The sequence below is a fragment of the Humulus lupulus genome, chromosome 3 (genome assembly GCF_963169125.1).
Source record: "Humulus lupulus chromosome 3, drHumLupu1.1, whole genome shotgun sequence".
NCBI classification, from domain to species: Eukaryota; Viridiplantae; Streptophyta; class Magnoliopsida; order Rosales; family Cannabaceae; genus Humulus; species Humulus lupulus.
In genome coordinates this window covers 141,743,100-141,750,133 of record NC_084795.1, presented here as the reverse complement: position 1 = coordinate 141,750,133, position 7,034 = coordinate 141,743,100, and positions in this window count along the sequence as shown.

Sequence of the window (7,034 nt, the reverse complement as noted above, 5' to 3'; positions counted from 1 at the left end):
AATTGAATAATTGAATTGAATTATTATATATATAGACTATGTCTGATATTATGTTGATAATATTAAGTAAATATCAAAAAATTCCAATGTTCGTCTATATGGTCTTAATCTCAAATTGGTATGAGAGGATGGAGATTGAGATAATGAACATAAAATAATTCGCAGTATAATGAAGTTATTAAATCTTTAGATTAATTACTGCTAGTACCGTTCAATAGTCTTATGAATGCAACTGACCTAGATCCGAGTCACTAGTGTAGTAAGACACTTTAGTGAAGGTACTTGTAACGTCGTGAATAACCAAGACTGTTACACTTTGTGTTTAAAATAGTGCAAGACTTGCTAATCAAGTCATTTAAATGAAAATATGATCCTAAATTCATAAACAAGTTAGGTTTAAAAGATTTTGGTCATAAGCGGATAATTTTCATTAAAATAAACGTTTAGTACATGTGATCCCAAAAACAGGGTTTAAAGAACATATTTACAAAATTTCCAAAAGTTATAAACAATCGAAGACATTCTAATGGAAAAATAAACATTTTAGGTTTCCGTCCCTATACAATCCCTCGACTGTGGCAGCCGAGCAGCTGACAATGTACACTCCGCCCCCAGAGCTCTCCAACCCATGGTTGATGCATCTTACCCTTGCCTTTACCTGCACCACGTAGCACCCGGAGCCAAGGCCCAGCAAGAAAACAATAATACGGAGCATAATCAATAATCAATAATCAGATAATTGACAAATCATCAGTCAGACACTCAGCAAATCACATTGTTCACATAATCAATGATATCGATCTGCAAACCAATAATTCATCATACAGAGAATAAACATGCCATAGTCATCATATTAATAACAATAAACATATCATACAATAACTAGGGTCGACGCCCTTAGGCCACACCCTCTACTTAAGTCACTGTCTTTTGCTCACTTAAGCCGAGCCCAGTGTTCAACCCACTAACTCTGGCTCACTTAGGCCAAGCTCAGTGATTATTTAATTAACCTCAGCTACCAGTGGCCTAGCCGCGTCCTTGTGCGCCAATATTAATTCTGGCACTCTTAGGTCGTTTATCTCATGTCCACATGGCATAATACCATCATATAACATCGCATACAAATATAGGGAACTCTTAGTCCCAACATAACCACATAACCGGGTGTAGTTTTCTTACCTTTGATTCTGAGCGGTGAAGGTGATTTGATTCCGAGCACCGTCCTTAGCCTCGAGCATTGACGATAAACCTAGTCACAAAGGCCATGGATATCTATTAACTTTCAATTAGAAACAAAATACCTAGGGAACAAAACTAGCCTCCGGGACCTCAATTTCTACTAAATCGGGTAGTAGAAATTGTCCCGAGCCCCTAGGTTTGAACCCCGGGCCTTAAAAGTACCTAGAAATCTTCCAAGATCAAACCAACCAGGCGGGTCGCGACTTGGCTCAGCAAGTCGCAACTTGCCCCAAGTCAGAGAGCATCCTCCCAAGCCAAAGAAGAGGTGGGTCGCGACTTGGCCAGGCAAGTCGCGGTGCGCCCCCAAATCAGAGAGCACCCAGGGTAGAAGAGCCACACACATCGCGGCGCCCCCTGCCCAAGTCGCAGCGCACCCCCTTCGACCCTGAAAATTATGGGTTTTCCTCCTCCTTCATCCCAGTCAAGAACACCCAAGGTAAGCCCAGAATTTTCCCCTCAATTCAACACTAACCATCTACAAATTTCATGCTTGAATTCCATATTTCTAATCACCAAAACTTTATAAATTATACAATATTCACTATCCCAATTCAGTAGTAAATCACACTCTCATTAGCACCCTAAATTCAACTCAAAACTAACTAACAAAACCAGACTTAAACAAGCTTAATCTTCAACATAGTTCCAGCAAAAATTCAAAGGTTCTAACTAGTATCCTTACCTTAAGTGGCCACCAAATTCTTCACAAATTCTCTGAGTATTCCTAGCTTGTTCACCCTGTTGGGGATTTATGCCCTAATTAAAACTCAAATTCTTTGTAATATCATTTTATTATCAATAAAAGAATAGAAATAATTTTTTGACTTGGTCAATCACTTTGCTCACATGTTTTATTTTCATGATTATTTGTTTAATATAAACTTCTATTAAATCCTGAGCATATAGCAAATCTTATTTATAGTGACGTAATCACAGTGGAATATAAATATAACTATATGTTCAAAATAAGTTAGTCCTATGATTAGTCAGTGCACTGGATTTACACTGACTTGCCAATCTACGATATGATCTACTTACACATTACAATGTTATGTTCTTTCCAGAACATTAGCAAAGTAGACAAGATCGGATGTATTTGTTACATCGGACAGGATCAATATTGACAGTTGATAAGTTAAGTAAACATACAGTTATTATCTATTCTAGTCATATCATATAGTTGACCATATGTCAATTCAATCTCAATTCTGAGTGGTTAGTATTCTAACTGATTGTATTATTTGAGTTCTTTGACTTGTTCGTTACCATCTTACCCTACGGACTAGCCCATACTTACATCTTTGGAACTTTGTAGTATAATTGAGTGGGAGTGTTTATCAGAGATATGAACATTTATAGCTTCTGATGAAGAAGTGAAACGGTGGTTTCCTTTTAGTTTGGTTCAAGGTGTTAAATGATAGAGATCTCATTTCAGTATTTAAATTAGTTTACAGAAATATCATTTACAAGGAACTAAGTGTTTTAAGGATAAAATAGAATGAGGGGTAAAATAGTATTTTAGTCCTATCTCATTGTAGACCGTCTATAGAGGATTGAGTGACAATTATGGTTGTAACAATGGATAATTAAAAGCGTATCTATATTTTTTATAGAGCGTTCTATGAATTCAAGAGTGCAATTCCGAGTCTATAGTGGAGTCACGAGGAATTAATAAGTTAGTAAATTTATTTGTTAGATTTATGATAACATATAGGAGCTTGATTTCATAGGCCCATGGTCCCCATTGTACCTTGGATAAAATCATCTAGATAGTCTCAATTAATTGATTTAATTATCAATTAGAATTATCAAAGTTGACCAGGTCAATTTTGGATAGTTTCACAGAGTTGTGTAATTTTTAGAAGAAAAGAGAAATTATGGTAGATTTATTAATTAAGATAAATTGGTATCTAAATTAATAAATAACTTTAAATCAAGGTTAAAATTATAAATAATTAATTTGATAAAGGATTTAAATAATTATTTAATTAATTAAATCAATAGAAAATAATACAGGCATTGATTTTAAGTCCAATGGGCTTATAATCAAATGAGAAATTTCACGGGCCTATAGCCCATGATAATTTTGACCTAGGGATTCAAAATGGCTATTATTTTATTGATTTTTTAATTAAATTAAATGACTTAATTGAGTCTATAAAAGGAGTGCTTAGAGAGAAGTCAAAACATAAGTTTAATCACTGGTTTTCTGATAGTTTTAGATTCTCTCTAAACACATGTCCTTTTCAAAGCCTCTTTGTTATTTTCTCTTCTTCTCTCTATATCTATCTCATGTGTTGAGAATTTCCCACACTAGTCTATGTGATTCTATGGATACATTGGAAGATTGTGAAGAAAATAGAAGATCGGTTCAGTTTCTTGATAGTACTCTGCGATAGAGAGGATACAAGAGTTAGAGAAACTAAAGGAAGGACTCTTTCATTCCGCTGCGTATACTGTAAGTATTCTTGTCTTTGTTTCTCTTTAAATTCAATTTTAAAAACATGTTGTTGGCTATCTCGTATTAATTTGTTTAATATTAGATATACATGAAAATAAATAAAGATCCTGTATAAAGTTTTCCCAACAACTGGCCTCAGAGCCTTTAGTAATCTTTATTTTCATGCATGAACATGTTTATAATTGGATTATTTGATATATTTGATTAATTTGATGGTTTTCATGTTTTTATGAATCATATTGATTTTATATGAATATTAGCAATTTTTAGGTTATTTTGTTGTGTTTTCTATGCTATTAATTTTTATATATGTTTTATTTTATGTAAAACATGTTAAAAATTAATTAGAAAATTGTTTTGGTTTGAAAAATTGCACAAAATTTTTTTTCAAAAAGTTTTGCCTGCCTGCCATGCGTGTGCGCGTACGCCCGCACGCGCACCCACACGCCACCACACGCACGCCCGCGCGCACCCTCGCGCATGCACGCGATGAACAATAACTGGTGAACAGTACCACATGTACTATTCATCCTTTTTTTTTAAATTAAAGAAAATTAAAATTGTTGAAATTTATTATTTATAATCATAACCAAAAATATCTTTTTTGTTGTATCATTTAAAATTGTTTTTTTAAAAAATAAGATATTTTTGTTAGTTGAGATATAAATGATTATATATTGTATACAAAGATTCAATTTCAAATTTAAAAATAGTCTAACAACTTAATTTTAAATCTTTTAATATATTAAAATATTAGAATTATGAAAACAGATATTTAAGATATTTTCATTTAAATTATTGATTTTTTTTAAATCTTTATTTGAAAATATAAATATATTTTTATTCTATAGTTTTTTAATATTTAAATTATTTTAAATTTGAATATTGTTAATTAGATATTTTTATGGATATTTGAATTTGTTCAACTATTTTGAGATATTTTAGGGTTGTTATAACTATTTATATTTTATTTTTTTAATGGTTAAAATATTAGCTAATAGTTATAACAGCATAAGATATTTTTGGAAAATAGTTTAGATATTGATTTTAAAATTTAAATTTGGTTAAATTTTGAAAAATATCATTTTTTTCAGCCAATTAATAAATATTTTTTTTAATAAATGGGAGTTAAATTAACTTTGGTTAATTGTTGACAAATCATATTTAAATTAAATAATATTTTTTTTAAATTTACCTAAAACCAAATTGATTGTTGATAAATGAAATTTAAATAAACTATTATTAATTGTTGATAAATTTCATTTAAATTGACTTATCTTTTTGTAAAAATTTAATTAATTTGAATATTTTTTGATAAATTCTAGATAATTAAATGTGGTATTTTTGCAAATGAAATAAATTGTGGTATTAAATGTGGTATTACATAGAATTGCTCATATTGTAACATGATTAAGACCACCAAATTATAACATGTCTGTTTGCACTATATGTAATATTTTTGCAATTGGGCTTAGATGCATATAGTGGCCCATATGTTTGCTAGATATATGATATTTTCCCAAATAAAATATTCATAAAATGATAGGTTTTATTTGGGCCCATTAGAAAATGTAAAGTTTAAATTCCTCTCTTGTGGGTGATTCCACTTGTGAAGGCCCATTTGCTTTGCATGACTATAGTGGGTCTAATCAATTAATAACAATTAATAAAATGAAGGTTTAAATTCCTGTCTTTTGGACCTTGTATAGAAGATAGGAGGCCTTTGTAGTGGGAACGACATACTGGACCTAGCCCTCCTCCATACAAGCCCAATTGTTAAGGCCCATTTAACTGAGTTTGACTTAATTGTATTGGTTCATTATATTAGTTAAACCTAAATATTGATTAGCAACAAATTAATTCTAAATTAATTGAATTTGTTTCAATGTGACACTTTAGAATTAATAGGAAATTATAGGACTTTGGTTTTAAAAATTTTAATCTTTTTAATTTTTTTTTTGGGAAGACCATAGTCATTAATTTTCTAAAAATGAATAATAAAAATACTAATTTTAATTTTATAATGAGCTTATTTTAAGAATTTTATTCGATCTCCACCGTTGGTTTAACACAGTCAATAGCTTAATGGGGCCTCGAGGCGCTTTGATTCGTCCCCCTACGAAAGGTGTTCATTAGTTATTTTGACAAGGTTAGATTTCAAAAGATAGATAATTATAGGTCAAATTCTACTAGACTCACCCCTACGGTGACTACTAGGACTAAATCTATGATTATCGAAACCGTGGGTCTAGCTCATAAAATAAGAGATTTTATTTTCTTATTTTGATCGAATAGTAGGTTGTTAATAATGGTGTCCATTATTAAATGAGTTTACAACTCTATTTAACTAGTGGTATTTTTGACTCTCGCCAACCGGGACAAGGATATCATAGATTAGTTAAAAACCTAAAGAAATAGAGATATGATTGTTTTTTGTATTTTTTTTCTCATATCTTACATATTTTTGGTATATGTTTTGCTATTTCTTGAAATTTATGTGAATAGAAGTTTTATTGAGCAAATGTGATTGATTTCTATTTTATTGATAATTTGTAGTTTTAAACTAAGTAGTATTTGTGTATACTCCCTTCCTTTCTCAGCTTTCGATGGAGAAACTCACTGGAGAAAACTTCCTTAATTGGAAGCAGAATATCAACATAGAGTTGATTGGTGACAACTTTGAATTCGTCATGATTGAGGAATCCCCAGAACGAGCACTGTGTCCGCACGTTAGTCATGGCACCGTCAATGCTCGTGATGGTACCATAAATGCTTGGATATCACCGTCTCTGCACGTTCGTGATGGCACCGTAAATTCTCAGATGGCACCGTGTCTGCACGTTCGTGCTCAACTCAACTATGGTCTGACGCAGCTCATGAACGAGCTTCAAATTATTGAACCTGTCATGGGTGGACCTAGTAAAGGAGGTGAAAATAAGACTGCTGATGTTGCTGCTCATCTAGCTAAGGCTGAAGCAAACCAAGCTTCGTCTTCGAAAGCTGGAAATAAGAGGAAAGGTGGACAAATAAACAACCCCAAGCCTTTAAAGGCTGCAAAGACGAGTGCACAACCAAGTGCACAGATGCCAAAGGGGAAGAACAAGAAAAACCAGAAAGGTAAGGATAAGTGCTTTCACTGCAAAGAGAATGGGCATTGGAAACGAGATTGCCCCAAGTTTCTAGCAGATAAAAACAAAGCTTCTTGAATCGTGGGAGGAAGTGAACGAAGGCGGCTTAAAGCTTAGAGTTGGAAACAGAGCATTCGTTGCAGTCCAAGCTAGAGGAAGAGCTCGTCTGAAGTTCAGAAATAAATACTTAATTTTAAAAATGTATT